Source organism: Pleurodeles waltl, unplaced genomic scaffold, assembly GCF_031143425.1.
Source record: "Pleurodeles waltl isolate 20211129_DDA unplaced genomic scaffold, aPleWal1.hap1.20221129 scaffold_107, whole genome shotgun sequence".
In the NCBI taxonomy this organism is placed as follows: Eukaryota; Metazoa; Chordata; class Amphibia; order Caudata; family Salamandridae; genus Pleurodeles; species Pleurodeles waltl.
In genome coordinates, this window is record NW_027149815.1 from 716728 (window position 1) to 741207 (window position 24480).

Consider the following 24480-nt stretch of genomic DNA (forward strand, 5'->3'; position numbering starts at 1 on the left):
AAATGAGATAGCCCCATTTCAAAAGGTTTTGCAAGGCGAAGAAAGTGGGGTTCTGGCACCAGCTGCATGACATCTCACTTCCTTACTCATGATGCCAGCCTAGCTATCTGTCAAAAGGCAAGATTAGCATGGCGAAAAGCTGGAGATGCCGGGGATTGAACCCGGGGCCTCATACATGCTAAGCATGCGCTCTACCACTGAGCTACATCCCCACATCCTGTAGAGGGAGACCTTGCTCCACGCATGGAAACCTGGAATTCTATTGAATGTACATTCACCACATATGACACTGGAATGGGAAGCGTCAGGTGTGGAATTCCATATGATTTACAGCTGGATTTTCTAGCACCGTTTTTTATGGAATAAGGTTGACTCTAGAATGAATAATTCCCCACACACAACAGCTAGATGCAATCGAAAAAAGCCAGAGTATTCAAGGCAACTGGTTCAGGATACATCAAAGAAGGATATGGTTGAGTGCTGTTTCCACATCTTGTGAGATGACTTAAGGTACCCCTGCTCTTTTTGCAGGACACACAGCTATGTTACATTAGCATGTACAGTGTTGAGATCTAGATGCATCTACGGCTAGGGGCGGCATGTTAATTCTGGGTTTTAGTCCATTTCATTCTCAGTTATGTGGAGGAAAAAATGGCACGATCTTTCTTAGAGAGGTGAATGGTATGCCCTGATTTCTTTTGCATGGCTAAATGTATGGGGTGTGGGTTTAAGCACTGGGAAAGAGCAGTCTTCTGACCATTATAACTGCAGACGATTTTAATCCAGCGAGGCAACCGAAGTGTATTGATATTCCAACATGAGAACAGCATTTTTGCTACCTTCCCTCTTCATGGTGTGTAGACGCATTTGTTAGCGGTTTCAAGCAGCCTTCTTAGCGCAGTAGGCAGCGCGTCAGTCTCATAATCTGAAGGTCCTGAGTTCCATCCTCAGAGAGGGCATTGCAGTGTTTCTTTTGTCAAGAGAAACATCTCAGATTTTCTCCAAATCTGTAAACTATTCCTCCACATTGCATCTTGCTCAGTTTTAAGGAGTTGGTGTCTTTGTAGATTCCCTCTTTCATATCCATGGCCACTCATTGTAGGTGAGTTTTAGCTGGTTCGGCTGCCGAAACATCTACCTTGGTACAATGAAACTGGAAGTCTTCCAAGTGCCTTCATATATTTAGTCAAGGCTTTGGAATGAATTCTGATCTGCAGGTCCTTGTTTATTTCTCTTCCAACATCCCTCAGAAATGACTATGTGGTCAATTTCATTGGAAAGCAGAAGAAGTCTACCCTTCTGTCCTAGCATTTATTTGGAGCTAGGGAAATGTTTCTCAATCAGAGGGGCACATAATGTTTTAACAAGAGAGAAAGCAGCTATGGAAAACAAAAAAGGGGAAACTCCTCCGAGCCGGATTTGAACCAGCGACCTAAGGATTTCTGTTTCTCCACTACAGTCCTCCGCTCTCCCAACTGAGCTATCGGAGGATTAGGCAGTACAGCTTTCCATGCTGCATTCATCTTTCTTTCAGTAATGGTTGCGGCGGGAGTGGGGTGGGAGTACTGCAGTCTAATCTTGAAAATCATGAATATGACCTGCAGCTTGCTCTACAAATTGCCACTTCCTAGAGTGCATTCTCAGCTACATCTTATCACCATAAAGGGGGACTGCTTACCTACCTGAATGTGCTGTGCTGGCGTGAAGGAAAGCAGGGGACCTAGAATTAGAAATCCTACAGAAAGGAGTTTTCCTGAAAGGGCATTGGGCCGAGGAATCCACAGCCCTTTGGAAGCATTTCTGGCAAAAGGATGACAGCATGGGAACATGAAGGAAAGGACAGAAAGTTAGGAGAGTCATTACTCCGTACGGAGCATGAAGAACATGCATTTTTAATGCTTCTGTGAAAGGAACTGGAAAAGCAAAACCAGTAGATTAATGGACCATTCAGAAGGGATGAGGATGAAGAAAACATTCTGTTTTTCTTAAACCTTCTGGTAAGAGTCTCTGGTTTAGAGGAAGAATTCAAATAAATGACCAAGACAGCTGTGCCCGTTTTCTATACTAAGAATGCCAAGATAAATCACCACTTTGGTTTCTTATGGAAGCAAGATTATTTTTTTCTATAAACACGGGAAATGAGATAGCCCCATTTCAAAAGGTTTTGCAAGGCGAAGAAAGTGGGGTTCTGGCACCAGCTGCATGACATCTCACTTCCTTACTCATGATGCCAGCCTAGCTATCTGTCAAAAGGCAAGATTAGCATGGCGAAAAGCTGGAGATGCCGGGGATTGAACCCGGGGCCTCATACATGCTAAGCATGCGCTCTACCACTGAGCTACATCCCCACATCCTGTAGAGGGAGACCTTGCTCCACGCATGGAAACCTGGAATTCTATTGAATGTACATTCACCACATATGACACTGGAATGGGAAGCGTCAGGTGTGGAATTCCATATGATTTACAGCTGGATTTTCTAGCACCGTTTTTTATGGAATAAGGTTGACTCTAGAATGAATAATTCCCCACACACAACAGCTAGATGCAATCGAAAAAAGCCAGAGTATTCAAGGCAACTGGTTCAGGATACATCAAAGAAGGATATGGTTGAGTGCTGTTTCCACATCTTGTGAGATGACTTAAGGTACCCCTGCTCTTTTTGCAGGACACACAGCTATGTTACATTAGCATGTAAAGTGTTGAGATCTAGATGCATCTACGGCTAGGGGCGGCATGTTAATTCTGGGTTTTAGTCCATTTCATTCTCAGTTATGTGGAGGAAAAAATGGCACGATCTTTCTTAGAGAGGTGAATGGTATGCCCTGATTTCTTTTGCATGGCTAAATGTATGGGGTGTGGGTTTAAGCACTGGGAAAGAGCAGTCTTCTGACCATTATAACTGCAGACGATTTTAATCCAGCGAGGCAACCGAAGTGTATTGATATTCCAACATGAGAACAGCATTTTTGCTACCTTCCCTCTTCATGGTGTGTAGACGCATTTGTTAGCGGTTTCAAGCAGCCTTCTTAGCGCAGTAGGCAGCGCGTCAGTCTCATAATCTGAAGGTCCTGAGTTCCATCCTCAGAGAGGGCATTGCAGTGTTTCTTTTGTCAAGAGAAACATCTCAGATTTTCTCCAAATCTGTAAACTATTCCTCCACATTGCATCTTGCTCAGTTTTAAGGAGTTGGTGTCTTTGTAGATTCCCTCTTTCATATCCATGGCCACTCATTGTAGGTGAGTTTTAGCTGGTTCGGCTGCCGAAACATCTACCTTGGTACAATGAAACTGGAAGTCTTCCAAGTGCCTTCATATATTTAGTCAAGGCTTTGGAATGAATTCTGATCTGCAGGTCCTTGTTTATTTCTCTTCCAACATCCCTCAGAAATGACTATGTGGTCAATTTCATTGGAAAGCAGAAGAAGTCTACCCTTCTGTCCTAGCATTTATTTGGAGCTAGGGAAATGTTTCTCAATCAGAGGGGCACATAATGTTTTAACAAGAGAGAAAGCAGCTATGGAAAACAAAAAAGGGGAAACTCCTCCGAGCCGGATTTGAACCAGCGACCTAAGGATTTCTGTTTCTCCACTACAGTCCTCCGCTCTCCCAACTGAGCTATCGGAGGATTAGGCAGTACAGCTTTCCATGCTGCATTCATCTTTCTTTCAATAATGGTTGCGGCGGGAGTGGGGTGGGAGTACTGCAGTCTAATCTTGAAAATCATGAATATGACCTGCAGCTTGCTCTACAAATTGCCACTTCCTAGAGTGCATTCTCAGCTACATCTTATCACCATAAAGGGGGACTGCTTACCTACCTGAATGTGCTGTGCTGGCGTGAAGGAAAGCAGGGGACCTAGAATTAGAAATCCTACAGAAAGGAGTTTTCCTGAAAGGGCATGGGGCCGAGGAATCCACAGCCCTTTGGAAGCATTTCTGGCAAAAGGATGACAGCATGGGAACATGAAGGAAAGGACAGAAAGTTAGGAGAGTCATTACTCCGTACGGAGCATGAAGAACATGCATTTTGAATGCTTCTGTGAAAGGAACTGGAAAAGCAAAACCAGTAGATTAATGGACCATTCAGAAGGGATTAGGATGAAGAAAACATTCTGTTTTTCTTAAACCTTCTGGTAAGAGTCTCTGGTTTAGAGGAAGAATTCAAATAAATGACCAAGACAGCTGTGCCCGTTTTCTATACTAAGAATGCCAAGATAAATCACCACTTTGGTTTCTTATGGAAGCAAGATTATTTTTTTCTATAAACACGGGAAATGAGATAGCCCCATTTCAAAAGGTTTTGCAAGGCGAAGAAAGTGGGGTTCTGGCACCAGCTGCATGACATCTCACTTCCTTACTCATGATGCCAGCCTAGCTATCTGTCAAAAGGCAAGATTAGCATGGCGAAAAGCTGGAGATGCCGGGGATTGAACCCGGGGCCTCATACATGCTAAGCATGCGCTCTACCACTGAGCTACATCCCCACATCCTGTAGAGGGAGACCTTGCTCCACGCATGGAAACCTGGAATTCTATTGAATGTACATTCACCACATATGACACTGGAATGGGAAGCGTCAGGTGTGGAATTCCATATGATTTACAGCTGGATTTTCTAGCACCGTTTTTTATGGAATAAGGTTGACTCTAGAATGAATAATTCCCCACACACAACAGCTAGATGCAATCGAAAAAAGCCAGAGTATTCAAGGCAACTGGTTCAGGATACATCAAAGAAGGATATGGTTGAGTGCTGTTTCCACATCTTGTGAGATGACTTAAGGTACCCCTGCTCTTTTTGCAGGACACACAGCTATGTTACATTAGCATGTACAGTGTTGAGATCTAGATGCATCTACGGCTAGGGGCGGCATGTTAATTCTGGGTTTTAGTCCATTTCATTCTCAGTTATGTGGAGGAAAAAATGGCACGATCTTTCTTAGAGAGGTGAATGGTATGCCCTGATTTCTTTTGCATGGCTAAATGTATGGGGTGTGGGTTTAAGCACTGGGAAAGAGCAGTCTTCTGACCATTATAACTGCAGACGATTTTAATCCAGCGAGGCAACCGAAGTGTATTGATATTCCAACATGAGAACAGCATTTTTGCTACCTTCCCTCTTCATGGTGTGTAGACGCATTTGTTAGCGGTTTCAAGCAGCCTTCTTAGCGCAGTAGGCAGCGCGTCAGTCTCATAATCTGAAGGTCCTGAGTTCCATCCTCAGAGAGGGCATTGCAGTGTTTCTTTTGTCAAGAGAAACATCTCAGATTTTCTCCAAATCTGTAAACTATTCCTCCACATTGCATCTTGCTCAGTTTTAAGGAGTTGGTGTCTTTGTAGATTCCCTCTTTCATATCCATGGCCACTCATTGTAGGTGAGTTTTAGCTGGTTCGGCTGCCGAAACATCTACCTTGGTACAATGAAACTGGAAGTCTTCCAAGTGCCTTCATATATTTAGTCAAGGCTTTGGAATGAATTCTGATCTGCAGGTCCTTGTTTATTTCTCTTCCAACATCCCTCAGAAATGACTATGTGGTCAATTTCATTGGAAAGCAGAAGAAGTCTACCCTTCTGTCCTAGCATTTATTTGGAGCTAGGGAAATGTTTCTCAATCAGAGGGGCACATAATGTTTTAACAAGAGAGAAAGCAGCTATGGAAAACAAAAAAGGGGAAACTCCTCCGAGCCGGATTTGAACCAGCGACCTAAGGATTTCTGTTTCTCCACTACAGTCCTCCGCTCTCCCAACTGAGCTATCGGAGGATTAGGCAGTACAGCTTTCCATGCTGCATTCATCTTTCTTTCAGTAATGGTTGCGGCGGGAGTGGGGTGGGAGTACTGCAGTCTAATCTTGAAAATCATGAATATGACCTGCAGCTTGCTCTACAAATTGCCACTTCCTAGAGTGCATTCTCAGCTACATCTTATCACCATAAAGGGGGACTGCTTACCTACCTGAATGTGCTGTGCTGGCGTGAAGGAAAGCAGGGGACCTAGAATTAGAAATCCTACAGAAAGGAGTTTTCCTGAAAGGGCATTGGGCCGAGGAATCCACAGCCCTTTGGAAGCATTTCTGGCAAAAGGATGACAGCATGGGAACATGAAGGAAAGGACAGAAAGTTAGGAGAGTCATTACTCCGTACGGAGCATGAAGAACATGCATTTTTAATGCTTCTGTGAAAGGAACTGGAAAAGCAAAACCAGTAGATTAATGGACCATTCAGAAGGGATGAGGATGAAGAAAACATTCTGTTTTTCTTAAACCTTCTGGTAAGAGTCTCTGGTTTAGAGGAAGAATTCAAATAAATGACCAAGACAGCTGTGCCCGTTTTCTATACTAAGAATGCCAAGATAAATCACCACTTTGGTTTCTTATGGAAGCAAGATTATTTTTTTCTATAAACACGGGAAATGAGATAGCCCCATTTCAAAAGGTTTTGCAAGGCGAAGAAAGTGGGGTTCTGGCACCAGCTGCATGACATCTCACTTCCTTACTCATGATGCCAGCCTAGCTATCTGTCAAAAGGCAAGATTAGCATGGCGAAAAGCTGGAGATGCCGGGGATTGAACCCGGGGCCTCATACATGCTAAGCATGCGCTCTACCACTGAGCTACATCCCCACATCCTGTAGAGGGAGACCTTGCTCCACGCATGGAAACCTGGAATTCTATTGAATGTACATTCACCACATATGACACTGGAATGGGAAGCGTCAGGTGTGGAATTCCATATGATTTACAGCTGGATTTTCTAGCACCGTTTTTTATGGAATAAGGTTGACTCTAGAATGAATAATTCCCCACACACAACAGCTAGATGCAATCGAAAAAAGCCAGAGTATTCAAGGCAACTGGTTCAGGATACATCAAAGAAGGATATGGTTGAGTGCTGTTTCCACATCTTGTGAGATGACTTAAGGTACCCCTGCTCTTTTTGCAGGACACACAGCTATGTTACATTAGCATGTAAAGTGTTGAGATCTAGATGCATCTACGGCTAGGGGCGGCATGTTAATTCTGGGTTTTAGTCCATTTCATTCTCAGTTATGTGGAGGAAAAAATGGCACGATCTTTCTTAGAGAGGTGAATGGTATGCCCTGATTTCTTTTGCATGGCTAAATGTATGGGGTGTGGGTTTAAGCACTGGGAAAGAGCAGTCTTCTGACCATTATAACTGCAGACGATTTTAATCCAGCGAGGCAACCGAAGTGTATTGATATTCCAACATGAGAACAGCATTTTTGCTACCTTCCCTCTTCATGGTGTGTAGACGCATTTGTTAGCGGTTTCAAGCAGCCTTCTTAGCGCAGTAGGCAGCGCGTCAGTCTCATAATCTGAAGGTCCTGAGTTCCATCCTCAGAGAGGGCATTGCAGTGTTTCTTTTGTCAAGAGAAACATCTCAGATTTTCTCCAAATCTGTAAACTATTCCTCCACATTGCATCTTGCTCAGTTTTAAGGAGTTGGTGTCTTTGTAGATTCCCTCTTTCATATCCATGGCCACTCATTGTAGGTGAGTTTTAGCTGGTTCGGCTGCCGAAACATCTACCTTGGTACAATGAAACTGGAAGTCTTCCAAGTGCCTTCATATATTTAGTCAAGGCTTTGGAATGAATTCTGATCTGCAGGTCCTTGTTTATTTCTCTTCCAACATCCCTCAGAAATGACTATGTGGTCAATTTCATTGGAAAGCAGAAGAAGTCTACCCTTCTGTCCTAGCATTTATTTGGAGCTAGGGAAATGTTTCTCAATCAGAGGGGCACATAATGTTTTAACAAGAGAGAAAGCAGCTATGGAAAACAAAAAAGGGGAAACTCCTCCGAGCCGGATTTGAACCAGCGACCTAAGGATTTCTGTTTCTCCACTACAGTCCTCCGCTCTCCCAACTGAGCTATCGGAGGATTAGGCAGTACAGCTTTCCATGCTGCATTCATCTTTCTTTCAATAATGGTTGCGGCGGGAGTGGGGTGGGAGTACTGCAGTCTAATCTTGAAAATCATGAATATGACCTGCAGCTTGCTCTACAAATTGCCACTTCCTAGAGTGCATTCTCAGCTACATCTTATCACCATAAAGGGGGACTGCTTACCTACCTGAATGTGCTGTGCTGGCGTGAAGGAAAGCAGGGGACCTAGAATTAGAAATCCTACAGAAAGGAGTTTTCCTGAAAGGGCATGGGGCCGAGGAATCCACAGCCCTTTGGAAGCATTTCTGGCAAAAGGATGACAGCATGGGAACATGAAGGAAAGGACAGAAAGTTAGGAGAGTCATTACTCCGTACGGAGCATGAAGAACATGCATTTTTAATGCTTCTGTGAAAGGAACTGGAAAAGCAAAACCAGTAGATTAATGGACCATTCAGAAGGGATTAGGATGAAGAAAACATTCTGTTTTTCTTAAACCTTCTGGTAAGAGTCTCTGGTTTAGAGGAAGAATTCAAATAAATGACCAAGACAGCTGTGCCCGTTTTCTATACTAAGAATGCCAAGATAAATCACCACTTTGGTTTCTTATGGAAGCAAGATTATTTTTTTCTATAAACACGGGAAATGAGATAGCCCCATTTCAAAAGGTTTTGCAAGGCGAAGAAAGTGGGGTTCTGGCACCAGCTGCATGACATCTCACTTCCTTACTCATGATGCCAGCCTAGCTATCTGTCAAAAGGCAAGATTAGCATGGCGAAAAGCTGGAGATGCCGGGGATTGAACCCGGGGCCTCATACATGCTAAGCATGCGCTCTACCACTGAGCTACATCCCCACATCCTGTAGAGGGAGACCTTGCTCCACGCATGGAAACCTGGAATTCTATTGAATGTACATTCACCACATATGACACTGGAATGGGAAGCGTCAGGTGTGGAATTCCATATGATTTACAGCTGGATTTTCTAGCACCGTTTTTTATGGAATAAGGTTGACTCTAGAATGAATAATTCCCCACACACAACAGCTAGATGCAATCGAAAAAAGCCAGAGTATTCAAGGCAACTGGTTCAGGATACATCAAAGAAGGATATGGTTGAGTGCTGTTTCCACATCTTGTGAGATGACTTAAGGTACCCCTGCTCTTTTTGCAGGACACACAGCTATGTTACATTAGCATGTAAAGTGTTGAGATCTAGATGCATCTACGGCTAGGGGCGGCATGTTAATTCTGGGTTTTAGTCCATTTCATTCTCAGTTATGTGGAGGAAAAAATGGCACGATCTTTCTTAGAGAGGTGAATGGTATGCCCTGATTTCTTTTGCATGGCTAAATGTATGGGGTGTGGGTTTAAGCACTGGGAAAGAGCAGTCTTCTGACCATTATAACTGCAGACGATTTTAATCCAGCGAGGCAACCGAAGTGTATTGATATTCCAACATGAGAACAGCATTTTTGCTACCTTCCCTCTTCATGGTGTGTAGACGCATTTGTTAGCGGTTTCAAGCAGCCTTCTTAGCGCAGTAGGCAGCGCGTCAGTCTCATAATCTGAAGGTCCTGAGTTCCATCCTCAGAGAGGGCATTGCAGTGTTTCTTTTGTCAAGAGAAACATCTCAGATTTTCTCCAAATCTGTAAACTATTCCTCCACATTGCATCTTGCTCAGTTTTAAGGAGTTGGTGTCTTTGTAGATTCCCTCTTTCATATCCATGGCCACTCATTGTAGGTGAGTTTTAGCTGGTTCGGCTGCCGAAACATCTACCTTGGTACAATGAAACTGGAAGTCTTCCAAGTGCCTTCATATATTTAGTCAAGGCTTTGGAATGAATTCTGATCTGCAGGTCCTTGTTTATTTCTCTTCCAACATCCCTCAGAAATGACTATGTGGTCAATTTCATTGGAAAGCAGAAGAAGTCTACCCTTCTGTCCTAGCATTTATTTGGAGCTAGGGAAATGTTTCTCAATCAGAGGGGCACATAATGTTTTAACAAGAGAGAAAGCAGCTATGGAAAACAAAAAAGGGGAAACTCCTCCGAGCCGGATTTGAACCAGCGACCTAAGGATTTCTGTTTCTCCACTACAGTCCTCCGCTCTCCCAACTGAGCTATCGGAGGATTAGGCAGTACAGCTTTCCATGCTGCATTCATCTTTCTTTCAGTAATGGTTGCGGCGGGAGTGGGGTGGGAGTACTGCAGTCTAATCTTGAAAATCATGAATATGACCTGCAGCTTGCTCTACAAATTGCCACTTCCTAGAGTGCATTCTCAGCTACATCTTATCACCATAAAGGGGGACTGCTTACCTACCTGAATGTGCTGTGCTGGCGTGAAGGAAAGCAGGGGACCTAGAATTAGAAATCCTACAGAAAGGAGTTTTCCTGAAAGGGCATTGGGCCGAGGAATCCACAGCCCTTTGGAAGCATTTCTGGCAAAAGGATGACAGCATGGGAACATGAAGGAAAGGACAGAAAGTTAGGAGAGTCATTACTCCGTACGGAGCATGAAGAACATGCATTTTTAATGCTTCTGTGAAAGGAACTGGAAAAGCAAAACCAGTAGATTAATGGACCATTCAGAAGGGATTAGGATGAAGAAAACATTCTGTTTTTCTTAAACCTTCTGGTAAGAGTCTCTGGTTTAGAGGAAGAATTCAAATAAATGACCAAGACAGCTGTGCCCGTTTTCTATACTAAGAATGCCAAGATAAATCACCACTTTGGTTTCTTATGGAAGCAAGATTATTTTTTTCTATAAACACGGGAAATGAGATAGCCCCATTTCAAAAGGTTTTGCAAGGCGAAGAAAGTGGGGTTCTGGCACCAGCTGCATGACATCTCACTTCCTTACTCATGATGCCAGCCTAGCTATCTGTCAAAAGGCAAGATTAGCATGGCGAAAAGCTGGAGATGCCGGGGATTGAACCCGGGGCCTCATACATGCTAAGCATGCGCTCTACCACTGAGCTACATCCCCACATCCTGTAGAGGGAGACCTTGCTCCACGCATGGAAACCTGGAATTCTATTGAATGTACATTCACCACATATGACACTGGAATGGGAAGCGTCAGGTGTGGAATTCCATATGATTTACAGCTGGATTTTCTAGCACCGTTTTTTATGGAATAAGGTTGACTCTAGAATGAATAATTCCCCACACACAACAGCTAGATGCAATCGAAAAAAGCCAGAGTATTCAAGGCAACTGGTTCAGGATACATCAAAGAAGGATATGGTTGAGTGCTGTTTCCACATCTTGTGAGATGACTTAAGGTACCCCTGCTCTTTTTGCAGGACACACAGCTATGTTACATTAGCATGTAAAGTGTTGAGATCTAGATGCATCTACGGCTAGGGGCGGCATGTTAATTCTGGGTTTTAGTCCATTTCATTCTCAGTTATGTGGAGGAAAAAATGGCACGATCTTTCTTAGAGAGGTGAATGGTATGCCCTGATTTCTTTTGCATGGCTAAATGTATGGGGTGTGGGTTTAAGCACTGGGAAAGAGCAGTCTTCTGACCATTATAACTGCAGACGATTTTAATCCAGCGAGGCAACCGAAGTGTATTGATATTCCAACATGAGAACAGCATTTTTGCTACCTTCCCTCTTCATGGTGTGTAGACGCATTTGTTAGCGGTTTCAAGCAGCCTTCTTAGCGCAGTAGGCAGCGCGTCAGTCTCATAATCTGAAGGTCCTGAGTTCCATCCTCAGAGAGGGCATTGCAGTGTTTCTTTTGTCAAGAGAAACATCTCAGATTTTCTCCAAATCTGTAAACTATTCCTCCACATTGCATCTTGCTCAGTTTTAAGGAGTTGGTGTCTTTGTAGATTCCCTCTTTCATATCCATGGCCACTCATTGTAGGTGAGTTTTAGCTGGTTCGGCTGCCGAAACATCTACCTTGGTACAATGAAACTGGAAGTCTTCCAAGTGCCTTCATATATTTAGTCAAGGCTTTGGAATGAATTCTGATCTGCAGGTCCTTGTTTATTTCTCTTCCAACATCCCTCAGAAATGACTATGTGGTCAATTTCATTGGAAAGCAGAAGAAGTCTACCCTTCTGTCCTAGCATTTATTTGGAGCTAGGGAAATGTTTCTCAATCAGAGGGGCACATAATGTTTTAACAAGAGAGAAAGCAGCTATGGAAAACAAAAAAGGGGAAACTCCTCCGAGCCGGATTTGAACCAGCGACCTAAGGATTTCTGTTTCTCCACTACAGTCCTCCGCTCTCCCAACTGAGCTATCGGAGGATTAGGCAGTACAGCTTTCCATGCTGCATTCATCTTTCTTTCAATAATGGTTGCGGCGGGAGTGGGGTGGGAGTACTGCAGTCTAATCTTGAAAATCATGAATATGACCTGCAGCTTGCTCTACAAATTGCCACTTCCTAGAGTGCATTCTCAGCTACATCTTATCACCATAAAGGGGGACTGCTTACCTACCTGAATGTGCTGTGCTGGCGTGAAGGAAAGCAGGGGACCTAGAATTAGAAATCCTACAGAAAGGAGTTTTCCTGAAAGGGCATGGGGCCGAGGAATCCACAGCCCTTTGGAAGCATTTCTGGCAAAAGGATGACAGCATGGGAACATGAAGGAAAGGACAGAAAGTTAGGAGAGTCATTACTCCGTACGGAGCATGAAGAACATGCATTTTTAATGCTTCTGTGAAAGGAACTGGAAAAGCAAAACCAGTAGATTAATGGACCATTCAGAAGGGATTAGGATGAAGAAAACATTCTGTTTTTCTTAAACCTTCTGGTAAGAGTCTCTGGTTTAGAGGAAGAATTCAAATAAATGACCAAGACAGCTGTGCCCGTTTTCTATACTAAGAATGCCAAGATAAATCACCACTTTGGTTTCTTAAGGAAGCAAGATTATTTTTTTCTATAAACACGGGAAATGAGATAGCCCCATTTCAAAAGGTTTTGCAAGGCGAAGAAAGTGGGGTTCTGGCACCAGCTGCATGACATCTCACTTCCTTACTCATGATGCCAGCCTAGCTATCTGTCAAAAGGCAAGATTAGCATGGCGAAAAGCTGGAGATGCCGGGGATTGAACCCGGGGCCTCATACATGCTAAGCATGCGCTCTACCACTGAGCTACATCCCCACATCCTGTAGAGGGAGACCTTGCTCCACGCATGGAAACCTGGAATTCTATTGAATGTACATTCACCACATATGACACTGGAATGGGAAGCGTCAGGTGTGGAATTCCATATGATTTACAGCTGGATTTTCTAGCACCGTTTTTTATGGAATAAGGTTGACTCTAGAATGAATAATTCCCCACACACAACAGCTAGATGCAATCGAAAAAAGCCAGAGTATTCAAGGCAACTGGTTCAGGATACATCAAAGAAGGATATGGTTGAGTGCTGTTTCCACATCTTGTGAGATGACTTAAGGTACCCCTGCTCTTTTTGCAGGACACACAGCTATGTTACATTAGCATGTACAGTGTTGAGATCTAGATGCATCTACGGCTAGGGGCGGCATGTTAATTCTGGGTTTTAGTCCATTTCATTCTCAGTTATGTGGAGGAAAAAATGGCACGATCTTTCTTAGAGAGGTGAATGGTATGCCCTGATTTCTTTTGCATGGCTAAATGTATGGGGTGTGGGTTTAAGCACTGGGAAAGAGCAGTCTTCTGACCATTATAACTGCAGACGATTTTAATCCAGCGAGGCAACCGAAGTGTATTGATATTCCAACATGAGAACAGCATTTTTGCTACCTTCCCTCTTCATGGTGTGTAGACGCATTTGTTAGCGGTTTCAAGCAGCCTTCTTAGCGCAGTAGGCAGCGCGTCAGTCTCATAATCTGAAGGTCCTGAGTTCCATCCTCAGAGAGGGCATTGCAGTGTTTCTTTTGTCAAGAGAAACATCTCAGATTTTCTCCAAATCTGTAAACTATTCCTCCACATTGCATCTTGCTCAGTTTTAAGGAGTTGGTGTCTTTGTAGATTCCCTCTTTCATATCCATGGCCACTCATTGTAGGTGAGTTTTAGCTGGTTCGGCTGCCGAAACATCTACCTTGGTACAATGAAACTGGAAGTCTTCCAAGTGCCTTCATATATTTAGTCAAGGCTTTGGAATGAATTCTGATCTGCAGGTCCTTGTTTATTTCTCTTCCAACATCCCTCAGAAATGACTATGTGGTCAATTTCATTGGAAAGCAGAAGAAGTCTACCCTTCTGTCCTAGCATTTATTTGGAGCTAGGGAAATGTTTCTCAATCAGAGGGGCACATAATGTTTTAACAAGAGAGAAAGCAGCTATGGAAAACAAAAAAGGGGAAACTCCTCCGAGCCGGATTTGAACCAGCGACCTAAGGATTTCTGTTTCTCCACTACAGTCCTCCGCTCTCCCAACTGAGCTATCGGAGGATTAGGCAGTACAGCTTTCCATGCTGCATTCATCTTTCTTTCAATAATGGTTGCGGCGGGAGTGGGGTGGGAGTACTGCAGTCTAATCTTGAAAATCATGAATATGACCTGCAGCTTGCTCTACAAATTGCCACTTCCTAGAGTGCATTCTCAGCTACATCTTATCACCATAAAGGGGGACTGCTTACCTACCTGAATGTGCTGTGCTGGCGTGAAGGAAAGCAGGGGACCTAGAATTAGAAATCCTACAGAAAGGAGTTTTCCTGAAAGGGCATGGGGCCGAGGAATCCACAGCCCTTTGGAAGCATTTCTGGCAAAAGGATGACAGCATGGGAACATGAAGGAAAGGACAGAAAGTTAGGAGAGTCATTACTCCGTACGGAGCATGAAGAACATGCATTTTGAATGCTTCTGTGAAAGGAACTGGAAAAGCAAAACCAGTAGATTAATGGACCATTCAGAAGGGATTAGGATGAAGAAAACATTCTGTTTTTCTTAAACCTTCTGGTAAGAGTCTCTGGTTTAGAGGAAGAATTCAAATAAATGACCAAGACAGCTGTGCCCGTTTTCTATACTAAGAATGCCAAGATAAATCACCACTTTGGTTTCTTATGGAAGCAAGATTATTTTTTTCTATAAACACGGGAAATGAGATAGCCCCATTTCAAAAGGTTTTGCAAGGCGAAGAAAGTGGGGTTCTGGCACCAGCTGCATGACATCTCACTTCCTTACTCATGATGCCAGCCTAGCTATCTGTCAAAAGGCAAGATTAGCATGGCGAAAAGCTGGAGATGCCGGGGATTGAACCCGGGGCCTCATACATGCTAAGCATGCGCTCTACCACTGAGCTACATCCCCACATCCTGTAGAGGGAGACCTTGCTCCACGCATGGAAACCTGGAATTCTATTGAATGTACATTCACCACATATGACACTGGAATGGGAAGCGTCAGGTGTGGAATTCCATATGATTTACAGCTGGATTTTCTAGCACCGTTTTTTATGGAATAAGGTTGACTCTAGAATGAATAATTCCCCACACACAACAGCTAGATGCAATCGAAAAAAGCCAGAGTATTCAAGGCAACTGGTTCAGGATACATCAAAGAAGGATATGGTTGAGTGCTGTTTCCACATCTTGTGAGATGACTTAAGGTACCCCTGCTCTTTTTGCAGGACACACAGCTATGTTACATTAGCATGTAAAGTGTTGAGATCTAGATGCATCTACGGCTAGGGGCGGCATGTTAATTCTGGGTTTTAGTCCATTTCATTCTCAGTTATGTGGAGGAAAAAATGGCACGATCTTTCTTAGAGAGGTGAATGGTATGCCCTGATTTCTTTTGCATGGCTAAATGTATGGGGTGTGGGTTTAAGCACTGGGAAAGAGCAGTCTTCTGACCATTATAACTGCAGACGATTTTAATCCAGCGAGGCAACCGAAGTGTATTGATATTCCAACATGAGAACAGCATTTTTGCTACCTTCCCTCTTCATGGTGTGTAGACGCATTTGTTAGCGGTTTCAAGCAGCCTTCTTAGCGCAGTAGGCAGCGCGTCAGTCTCATAATCTGAAGGTCCTGAGTTCCATCCTCAGAGAGGGCATTGCAGTGTTTCTTTTGTCAAGAGAAACATCTCAGATTTTCTCCAAATCTGTAAACTATTCCTCCACATTGCATCTTGCTCAGTTTTAAGGAGTTGGTGTCTTTGTAGATTCCCTCTTTCATATCCATGGCCACTCATTGTAGGTGAGTTTTAGCTGGTTCGGCTGCCGAAACATCTACCTTGGTACAATGAAACTGGAAGTCTTCCAAGTGCCTTCATATATTTAGTCAAGGCTTTGGAATGAATTCTGATCTGCAGGTCCTTGTTTATTTCTCTTCCAACATCCCTCAGAAATGACTATGTGGTCAATTTCATTGGAAAGCAGAAGAAGTCTACCCTTCTGTCCTAGCATTTATTTGGAGCTAGGGAAATGTTTCTCAATCAGAGGGGCACATAATGTTTTAACAAGAGAGAAAGCAGCTATGGAAAACAAAAAAGGGGAAACTCCTCCGAGCCGGATTTGAACCAGCGACCTAAGGATTTCTGTTTCTCCACTACAGTCCTCCGCTCTCCCAACTGAGCTATCGGAGGATTAGGCAGTACAGCTTTCCATGCTGCATTCATCTTTCTTTCAATAATGGTTGCGGCGGGAGTGGGGTGGGAGTACTGCAGTCTAATCTTGAAAATCATGAATATGACCTGCAGCTTGCTCTACAAATTGCCACTTCCTAGAGTGCATTCTCAGCTACATCTTATCACCATAAAGGGGGACTGCTTACCTACCTGAATGTGCTGTGCTGGCGTGAAGGAAAGCAGGGGACCTAGAATTAGAAATCCTACAGAAAGGAGTTTTCCTGAAAGGGCATGGGGCCGAGGAATCCACAGCCCTTTGGAAGCATTTCTGGCAAAAGGATGACAGCATGGGAACATGAAGGAAAGGACAGAAAGTTAGGAGAGTCATTACTCCGTACGGAGCATGAAGAACATGCATTTTTAATGCTTCTGTGAAAGGAACTGGAAAAGCAAAACCAGTAGATTAATGGACCATTCAGAAGGGATTAGGATGAAGAAAACATTCTGTTTTTCTTAAACCTTCTGGTAAGAGTCTCTGGTTTAGAGGAAGAATTCAAATAAATGACCAAGACAGCTGTGCCCGTTTTCTATACTAAGAATGCCAAGATAAATCACCACTTTGGTTTCTTAAGGAAGCAAGATTATTTTTTTCTATAAACACGGGAAATGAGATAGCCCCATTTCAAAAGGTTTTGCAAGGCGAAGAAAGTGGGGTTCTGGCACCAGCTGCATGACATCTCACTTCCTTACTCATGATGCCAGCCTAGCTATCTGTCAAAAGGCAAGATTAGCATGGCGAAAAGCTGGAGATGCCGGGGATTGAACCCGGGGCCTCATACATGCTAAGCATGCGCTCTACCACTGAGCTACATCCCCACATCCTGTAGAGGGAGACCTTGCTCCACGCATGGAAACCTGGAATTCTATTGAATGTACATTCACCACATATGACACTGGAATGGGAAGCGTCAGGTGTGGAATTCCATATGATTTACAGCTGGATTTTCTAGCACCGTTTTTTATGGAATAAGGTTGACTCTAGAATGAATAATTCCCCACACACAACAGCTAGATGCAATCGAAAAAAGCCAGAGTATTCAAGGCAACTGGTTCAGGATACATCAAAGAAGGATATGGTTGAGTGCTGTTTCCACATCTTGTGAGATGACTTAAGGTACCCCTGCTCTTTTTGCAGGACACACAGCTATGTTACATTAGCATGTACAGTGTTGAGATCTAGATGCATCTACGGCTAGGGGCGGCATGTTAATTCTGGGTTTTAGTCCATTTCATTCTCAGTTATGTGGAGGAAAAAATGGCACGATCTTTCTTAGAGAGGTGAATGGTATGCCCTGATTTCTTTTGCATGGCTAAATGTATGGGGTGTGGGTTTAAGCACTGGGAAAGAGCAGTCTTCTGACCATTATAACTGCAGACGATTTTAATCCAGCGAGGCAACCGAAGTGTATTGATATTCCAACATGAGAACAGCATTTTTGCTACCTTCCCTCTTCATGGTGTGTAGACGCATTTGTTAGCGGTTTCAAGCAGCCTTCTTAGCGCAGTAGGCAGCGCGTCAGTCTCATAATCTGAAGGTCCTGAGTTCCATCCTCAGAGAGGGCATTGCAGTGTTTCTTTTGTCAAGAGAAACATCTCAGATTTTCTCCAAATCTGTAAACTATTCCTCCACATTGCATCTTGCTCAGTTTTAAGGAGTTGGTGTCTTTGTAGATTCCCTCTTTCATATCCATGGCCACTCATTGTAGGTGAGTTTTAGCTGGTTCGGCTGCCGAAACATCTACCTTGGTACAATGAAACTGGAAGTCTTCCAAGTGCCTTCATATATTTAGTCAAGGCTTTGGAATGAATTCTGATCTGCAGGTCCTTGTTTATTTCTCTTCCAACATCCCTCAGAAATGACTATGTGGTCAATTTCATTGGAAAGCAGAAGAAGTCTACCCTTCTGTCCTAGCATTTATTTGGAGCTAGGGAAATGTTTCTCAATCAGAGGGGCACATAATGTTTTAACAAGAGAGAAAGCAGCTATGGAAAACAAAAAAGGGGAAACTCCTCCGAGCCGGATTTGAACCAGCGACCTAAGGATTTCTGTTTCTCCACTACAGTCCTCCGCTCTCCCAACTGAGCTATCGGAGGATTAGGCAGTACAGCTTTCCATGCTGCATTCATCTTTCTTTCAATAATGGTTGCGGCGGGAGTGGGGTGGGAGTACTGCAGTCTAATCTTGAAAATCATGAATATGACCTGCAGCTTGCTCTACAAATTGCCACTTCCTAGAGTGCATTCTCAGCTACATCTTATCACCATAAAGGGGGACTGCTTACCTACCTGAATGTGCTGTGCTGGCGTGAAGGAAAGCAGGGGACCTAGAATTAGAAATCCTACAGAAAGGAGTTTTCCTGAAAGGGCATGGGGCCGAGGAATCCACAGCCCTTTGGAAGCATTTCTGGCAAAAGGATGACAGCATGGGAACATGAAGGAAAGGACAGAAAGTTAGGAGAGTCATTACTCCGTACGGAGCATGAAGAACATGCATTTTGAATGCTTCTGTGAAAGGAACTGGAAAAGCAAAACCAGTAGATTAATGGACCATTCAGAAGGGATTAGGATGAAGAAAACATTCTGTTTTTCTTAAACCTTCTGGTAAGAGTCTCTGGTTTAGAGGAAGAATTCAAATAAATGACCAAGACAGCTGTGCCCGTTTTCTATACTAAGAATGCCAAGATAAATCACCACTTTGGTTTCTTATGGAAGCAAGATTATTTTTTTCTATAAACACGGGAAATGAGATAGCCCCATTTCAAAAGGTTTTGCAAGGCGAAGAAAGTGGGGTTCTGGCACCAGCTGCATGACATCTCACTTCCTTACTCATGATGCCAGCCTAGCTATCTGTCAAAAGGCAAGATTAGCATGGCGAAAAGCTGGAGATGCCGGGGATTGAACCCGGGGCCTCATACATGCTAAGCATGCGCTCTACCACTGAGCTACATCCCCACATCCTGTAGAGGGAGACCTTGCTCCACGCATGGAAACCTGGAATTCTATTGAATGTACATTCACCACATATGACACTGGAATGGGAAGCGTCAGGTGTGGAATTCCATATGATTTACAGCTGGATTTTCTAGCACCGTTTTTTATGGAATAAGGTTGACTCTAGAATGAATAATTCCCCACACACAACAGCTAGATGCAATCGAAAAAAGCCAGAGTATTCAAGGCAACTGGTTCAGGATACATCAAAGAAGGATATGGTTGAGTGCTGTTTCCACATCTTGTGAGATGACTTAAGGTACCCCTGCTCTTTTTGCAGGACACACAGCTATGTTACATTAGCATGTACAGTGTTGAGATCTAGATGCATCTACGGCTAGGGGCGGCATGTTAATTCTGGGTTTTAGTCCATTTCATTCTCAGTTATGTGGAGGAAAAAATGGCACGATCTTTCTTAGAGAGGTGAATGGTATGCCCTGATTTCTTTTGCATGGCTAAATGTATGGGGTGTGGGTTTAAGCACTGGGAAAGAGCAGTCTTCTGACCATTATAACTGCAGACGATTTTAATCCAGCGAGGCAACCGAAGTGTATTGATATTCCAACATGAGAACAGCATTTTTGCTACCTTCCCTCTTCATGGTGTGTAGACGCATTTGTTAGCGGTTTCAAGCAGCCTTCTTAGCGCAGTAGGCAGCGCGTCAGTCTCATAATCTGAAGGTCCTGAGTTCCATCCTCAGAGAGGGCATTGCAGTGTTTCTTTTGTCAAGAGAAACATCTCAGATTTTCTCCAAATCTGTAAACTATTCCTCCACATTGCATCTTGCTCAGTTTTAAGGAGTTGGTGTCTTTGTAGATTCCCTCTTTCATATCCATGGCCACTCATTGTAGGTGAGTTTTAGCTGGTTCGGCTGCCGAAACATCTACCTTGGTACAATGAAACTGGAAGTCTTCCAAGTGCCTTCATATATTTAGTCAAGGCTTTGGAATGAATTCTGATCTGCAGGTCCTTGTTTATTTCTCTTCCAACATCCCTCAGAAATGACTATGTGGTCAATTTCATTGGAAAGCAGAAGAAGTCTACCCTTCTGTCCTAGCATTTATTTGGAGCTAGGGAAATGTTTCTCAATCAGAGGGGCACATAATGTTTTAACAAGAGAGAAAGCAGCTATGGAAAACAAAAAAGGGGAAACTCCTCCGAGCCGGATTTGAACCAGCGACCTAAGGATTTCTGTTTCTCCACTACAGTCCTCCGCTCTCCCAACTGAGCTATCGGAGGATTAGGCAGTACAGCTTTCCATGCTGCATTCATCTTTCTTTCAGTAATGGTTGCGGCGGGAGTGGGGTGGGAGTACTGCAGTCTAATCTTGAAAATCATGAATATGACCTGCAGCTTGCTCTACAAATTGCCACTTCCTAGAGTGCATTCTCAGCTACATCTTATCACCATAAAGGGGGACTGCTTACCTACCTGAATGTGCTGTGCTGGCGTGAAGGAAAGCAGGGGACCTAGAATTAGAAATCCTACAGAAAGGAGTTTTCCTGAAAGGGCATTGGGCCGAGGAATCCACAGCCCTTTGGAAGCATTTCTGGCAAAAGGATGACAGCATGGGAACATGAAGGAAAGGACAGAAAGTTAGGAGAGTCATTACTCCGTACGGAGCATGAAGAACATGCATTTTTAATGCTTCTGTGAAAGGAACTGGAAAAGCAAAACCAGTAGATTAATGGACCATTCAGAAGGGATGAGGATGAAGAAAACATTCTGTTTTTCTTAAACCTTCTGGTAAGAGTCTCTGGTTTAGAGGAAGAATTCAAATAAATGACCAAGACAGCTGTGCCCGTTTTCTATACTAAGAATGCCAAGATAAATCACCACTTTGGTTTCTTATGGAAGCAAGATTATTTTTTTCTATAAACACGGGAAATGAGATAGCCCCATTTCAAAAGGTTTTGCAAGGCGAAGAAAGTGGGGTTCTGGCACCAGCTGCATGACATCTCACTTCCTTACTCATGATGCCAGCCTAGCTATCTGTCAAAAGGCAAGATTAGCATGGCGAAAAGCTGGAGATGCCGGGGATTGAACCCGGGGCCTCATACATGCTAAGCATGCGCTCTACCACTGAGCTACATCCCCACATCCTGTAGAGGGAGACCTTGCTCCACGCATGGAAACCTGGAATTCTATTGAATGTACATTCACCACATATGACACTGGAATGGGAAGCGTCAGGTGTGGAATTCCATATGATTTACAGCTGGATTTTCTAGCACCGTTTTTTATGGAATAAGGTTGACTCTAGAATGAATAATTCCCCACACACAACAGCTAGATGCAATCGAAAAAAGCCAGAGTATTCAAGGCAACTGGTTCAGGATACATCAAAGAAGGATATGGTTGAGTGCTGTTTCCACATCTTGTGAGATGACTTAAGGTACCCCTGCTCTTTTTGCAGGACACACAGCTATGTTACATTAGCATGTACAGTGTTGAGATCTAGATGCATCTACGGCTAGGGGCGGCATGTTAATTCTGGGTTTTAGTCCATTTCATTCTCAGTTATGTGGAGGAAAAAATGGCACGATCTTTCTTAGAGAGGTGAATGGTATGCCCTGATTTCTTTTGCATGGCTAAATGTATGGGGTGTGGGTTTAAGCACTGGGAAAGAGCAGTCTTCTGACCATTATAACTGCAGACGATTTTAATCCAGCGAGGCAACCGAAGTGTATTGATATTCCAACATGAGAACAGCATTTTTGCTACCTTCCCTCTTCATGGTGTGTAGACGCATTTGTTAGCGGTTTCAAGCAGCCTTCTTAGCGCAGTAGGCAGCGCGTCAGTCTCATAATCTGAAGGTCCTGAGTTCCATCCTCAGAGAGGGCATTGCAGTGTTTCTTTTGTCAAGAGAAACATCTCAGATTTTCTCCAAATCTGTAAACTATTCCTCCACATTGCATCTTGCTCAGTTTTAAGGAGTTGGTGTCTTTGTAGATTCCCTCTTTCATATCCATGGCCACTCATTGTAGGTGAGTTTTAGCTGGTTCGGCTGCCGAAACATCTACCTTGGTACAATGAAACTGGAAGTCTTCCAAGTGCCTTCATATATTTAGTCAAGGCTTTGGAATGAATTCTGATCTGCAGGTCCTTGTTTATTTCTCTTCCAACATCCCTCAGAAATGACTATGTGGTCAATTTCATTGGAAAGCAGAAGAAGTCTACCCTTCTGTCCTAGCATTTATTTGGAGCTAGGGAAATGTTTCTCAATCAGAGGGGCACATAATGTTTTAACAAGAGAGAAAGCAGCTATGGAAAACAAAAAAGGGGAAACTCCTCCGAGCCGGATTTGAACCAGCGACCTAAGGATTTCTGTTTCTCCACTACAGTCCTCCGCTCTCCCAACTGAGCTATCGGAGGATTAGGCAGTACAGCTTTCCATGCTGCATTCATCTTTCTTTCAGTAATGGTTGCGGCGGGAGTGGGGTGGGAGTACTGCAGTCTAATCTTGAAAATCATGAATATGACCTGCAGCTTGCTCTACAAATTGCCACTTCCTAGAGTGCATTCTCAGCTACATCTTATCACCATAAAGGGGGACTGCTTACCTACCTGAATGTGCTGTGCTGGCGTGAAGGAAAGCAGGGGACCTAGAATTAGAAATCCTACAGAAAGGAGTTTTCCTGAAAGGGCATTGGGCCGAGGAATCCACAGCCCTTTGGAAGCATTTCTGGCAAAAGGATGACAGCATGGGAACATGAAGGAAAGGACAGAAAGTTAGGAGAGTCATTACTCCGTACGGAGCATGAAGAACATGCATTTTTAATGCTTCTGTGAAAGGAACTGGAAAAGCAAAACCAGTAGATTAATGGACCATTCAGAAGGGATGAGGATGAAGAAAACATTCTGTTTTTCTTAAACCTTCTGGTAAGAGTCTCTGGTTTAGAGGAAGAATTCAAATAAATGACCAAGACAGCTGTGCCCGTTTTCTATACTAAGAATGCCAAGATAAATCACCACTTTGGTTTCTTATGGAAGCAAGATTATTTTTTTCTATAAACACGGGAAATGAGATAGCCCCATTTCAAAAGGTTTTGCAAGGCGAAGAAAGTGGGGTTCTGGCACCAGCTGCATGACATCTCACTTCCTTACTCATGATGCCAGCCTAGCTATCTGTCAAAAGGCAAGATTAGCATGGCGAAAAGCTGGAGATGCCGGGGATTGAACCCGGGGCCTCATACATGCTAAGCATGCGCTCTACCACTGAGCTACATCCCCACATCCTGTAGAGGGAGACCTTGCTCCACGCATGGAAACCTGGAATTCTATTGAATGTACATTCACCACATATGACACTGGAATGGGAAGCGTCAGGTGTGGAATTCCATATGATTTACAGCTGGATTTTCTAGCACCGTTTTTTATGGAATAAGGTTGACTCTAGAATGAATAATTCCCCACACACAACAGCTAGATGCAATCGAAAAAAGCCAGAGTATTCAAGGCAACTGGTTCAGGATACATCAAAGAAGGATATGGTTGAGTGCTGTTTCCACATCTTGTGAGATGACTTAAGGTACCCCTGCTCTTTTTGCAGGACACACAGCTATGTTACATTAGCATGTAAAGTGTTGAGATCTAGATGCATCTACGGCTAGGGGCGGCATGTTAATTCTGGGTTTTAGTCCATTTCATTCTCAGTTATGTGGAGGAAAAAATGGCACGATCTTTCTTAGAGAGGTGAATGGTATGCCCTGATTTCTTTTGCATGGCTAAATGTATGGGGTGTGGGTTTAAGCACTGGGAAAGAGCAGTCTTCTGACCATTATAACTGCAGACGATTTTAATCCAGCGAGGCAACCGAAGTGTATTGATATTCCAACATGAGAACAGCATTTTTGCTACCTTCCCTCTTCATGGTGTGTAGACGCATTTGTTAGCGGTTTCAAGCAGCCTTCTTAGCGCAGTAGGCAGCGCGTCAGTCTCATAATCTGAAGGTCCTGAGTTCCATCCTCAGAGAGGGCATTGCAGTGTTTCTTTTGTCAAGAGA

The 24480-nt window shown here is 43.6% G+C and overlaps 23 non-coding genes across 23 annotated transcripts; all 23 read right to left on the reverse strand.

Annotated features, from left to right (window-relative positions):
* Positions 1–140: 140 nt before the first annotated feature.
* Positions 141–212, reverse strand: TRNAA-AGC (transfer RNA alanine (anticodon AGC)). The gene has a single exon. It is a non-coding gene; the product is annotated as a tRNA-Ala (tRNA).
* Positions 213–1404: 1192 nt separating this feature from the next.
* TRNAY-GUA (transfer RNA tyrosine (anticodon GUA)) lies at positions 1405–1490 on the reverse strand. Its single transcript is given in 2 exon segments — positions 1405–1440; positions 1454–1490. It is a non-coding gene; the product is annotated as a tRNA-Tyr (tRNA).
* Positions 1491–2276: 786 nt separating this feature from the next.
* Positions 2277–2348, reverse strand: TRNAA-AGC (transfer RNA alanine (anticodon AGC)). Its single transcript has one exon. It is a non-coding gene; the product is annotated as a tRNA-Ala (tRNA).
* Positions 2349–3540: 1192 nt separating this feature from the next.
* TRNAY-GUA (transfer RNA tyrosine (anticodon GUA)) lies at positions 3541–3626 on the reverse strand. Its single transcript is given in 2 exon segments — positions 3541–3576; positions 3590–3626. It is a non-coding gene; the product is annotated as a tRNA-Tyr (tRNA).
* A 786-nt stretch (positions 3627–4412) lies between these two features.
* Positions 4413–4484, reverse strand: TRNAA-AGC (transfer RNA alanine (anticodon AGC)). Its single transcript has one exon. It is a non-coding gene; the product is annotated as a tRNA-Ala (tRNA).
* Positions 4485–5676: 1192 nt separating this feature from the next.
* On the reverse strand, positions 5677–5762 carry TRNAY-GUA (transfer RNA tyrosine (anticodon GUA)). The gene is given in 2 exon segments: positions 5677–5712; positions 5726–5762. It is a non-coding gene; the product is annotated as a tRNA-Tyr (tRNA).
* A 786-nt stretch (positions 5763–6548) lies between these two features.
* On the reverse strand, positions 6549–6620 carry TRNAA-AGC (transfer RNA alanine (anticodon AGC)). Its single transcript has one exon. It is a non-coding gene; the product is annotated as a tRNA-Ala (tRNA).
* A 1192-nt stretch (positions 6621–7812) lies between these two features.
* TRNAY-GUA (transfer RNA tyrosine (anticodon GUA)) lies at positions 7813–7898 on the reverse strand. The gene is given in 2 exon segments: positions 7813–7848; positions 7862–7898. It is a non-coding gene; the product is annotated as a tRNA-Tyr (tRNA).
* Positions 7899–8684: 786 nt separating this feature from the next.
* Positions 8685–8756, reverse strand: TRNAA-AGC (transfer RNA alanine (anticodon AGC)). The gene has a single exon. It is a non-coding gene; the product is annotated as a tRNA-Ala (tRNA).
* A 1192-nt stretch (positions 8757–9948) lies between these two features.
* TRNAY-GUA (transfer RNA tyrosine (anticodon GUA)) lies at positions 9949–10034 on the reverse strand. Its single transcript is given in 2 exon segments — positions 9949–9984; positions 9998–10034. It is a non-coding gene; the product is annotated as a tRNA-Tyr (tRNA).
* Positions 10035–10820: 786 nt separating this feature from the next.
* TRNAA-AGC (transfer RNA alanine (anticodon AGC)) lies at positions 10821–10892 on the reverse strand. The gene has a single exon. It is a non-coding gene; the product is annotated as a tRNA-Ala (tRNA).
* A 1192-nt stretch (positions 10893–12084) lies between these two features.
* On the reverse strand, positions 12085–12170 carry TRNAY-GUA (transfer RNA tyrosine (anticodon GUA)). Its single transcript is given in 2 exon segments — positions 12085–12120; positions 12134–12170. It is a non-coding gene; the product is annotated as a tRNA-Tyr (tRNA).
* Positions 12171–12956: 786 nt separating this feature from the next.
* Positions 12957–13028, reverse strand: TRNAA-AGC (transfer RNA alanine (anticodon AGC)). Its single transcript has one exon. It is a non-coding gene; the product is annotated as a tRNA-Ala (tRNA).
* A 1192-nt stretch (positions 13029–14220) lies between these two features.
* On the reverse strand, positions 14221–14306 carry TRNAY-GUA (transfer RNA tyrosine (anticodon GUA)). Its single transcript is given in 2 exon segments — positions 14221–14256; positions 14270–14306. It is a non-coding gene; the product is annotated as a tRNA-Tyr (tRNA).
* A 786-nt stretch (positions 14307–15092) lies between these two features.
* Positions 15093–15164, reverse strand: TRNAA-AGC (transfer RNA alanine (anticodon AGC)). Its single transcript has one exon. It is a non-coding gene; the product is annotated as a tRNA-Ala (tRNA).
* Positions 15165–16356: 1192 nt separating this feature from the next.
* TRNAY-GUA (transfer RNA tyrosine (anticodon GUA)) lies at positions 16357–16442 on the reverse strand. The gene is given in 2 exon segments: positions 16357–16392; positions 16406–16442. It is a non-coding gene; the product is annotated as a tRNA-Tyr (tRNA).
* Positions 16443–17228: 786 nt separating this feature from the next.
* Positions 17229–17300, reverse strand: TRNAA-AGC (transfer RNA alanine (anticodon AGC)). Its single transcript has one exon. It is a non-coding gene; the product is annotated as a tRNA-Ala (tRNA).
* Positions 17301–18492: 1192 nt separating this feature from the next.
* TRNAY-GUA (transfer RNA tyrosine (anticodon GUA)) lies at positions 18493–18578 on the reverse strand. The gene is given in 2 exon segments: positions 18493–18528; positions 18542–18578. It is a non-coding gene; the product is annotated as a tRNA-Tyr (tRNA).
* Positions 18579–19364: 786 nt separating this feature from the next.
* On the reverse strand, positions 19365–19436 carry TRNAA-AGC (transfer RNA alanine (anticodon AGC)). Its single transcript has one exon. It is a non-coding gene; the product is annotated as a tRNA-Ala (tRNA).
* A 1192-nt stretch (positions 19437–20628) lies between these two features.
* On the reverse strand, positions 20629–20714 carry TRNAY-GUA (transfer RNA tyrosine (anticodon GUA)). Its single transcript is given in 2 exon segments — positions 20629–20664; positions 20678–20714. It is a non-coding gene; the product is annotated as a tRNA-Tyr (tRNA).
* Positions 20715–21500: 786 nt separating this feature from the next.
* Positions 21501–21572, reverse strand: TRNAA-AGC (transfer RNA alanine (anticodon AGC)). The gene has a single exon. It is a non-coding gene; the product is annotated as a tRNA-Ala (tRNA).
* Positions 21573–22764: 1192 nt separating this feature from the next.
* On the reverse strand, positions 22765–22850 carry TRNAY-GUA (transfer RNA tyrosine (anticodon GUA)). Its single transcript is given in 2 exon segments — positions 22765–22800; positions 22814–22850. It is a non-coding gene; the product is annotated as a tRNA-Tyr (tRNA).
* A 786-nt stretch (positions 22851–23636) lies between these two features.
* TRNAA-AGC (transfer RNA alanine (anticodon AGC)) lies at positions 23637–23708 on the reverse strand. Its single transcript has one exon. It is a non-coding gene; the product is annotated as a tRNA-Ala (tRNA).
* Between the last annotated feature and the right edge of the window lie 772 nt (positions 23709–24480).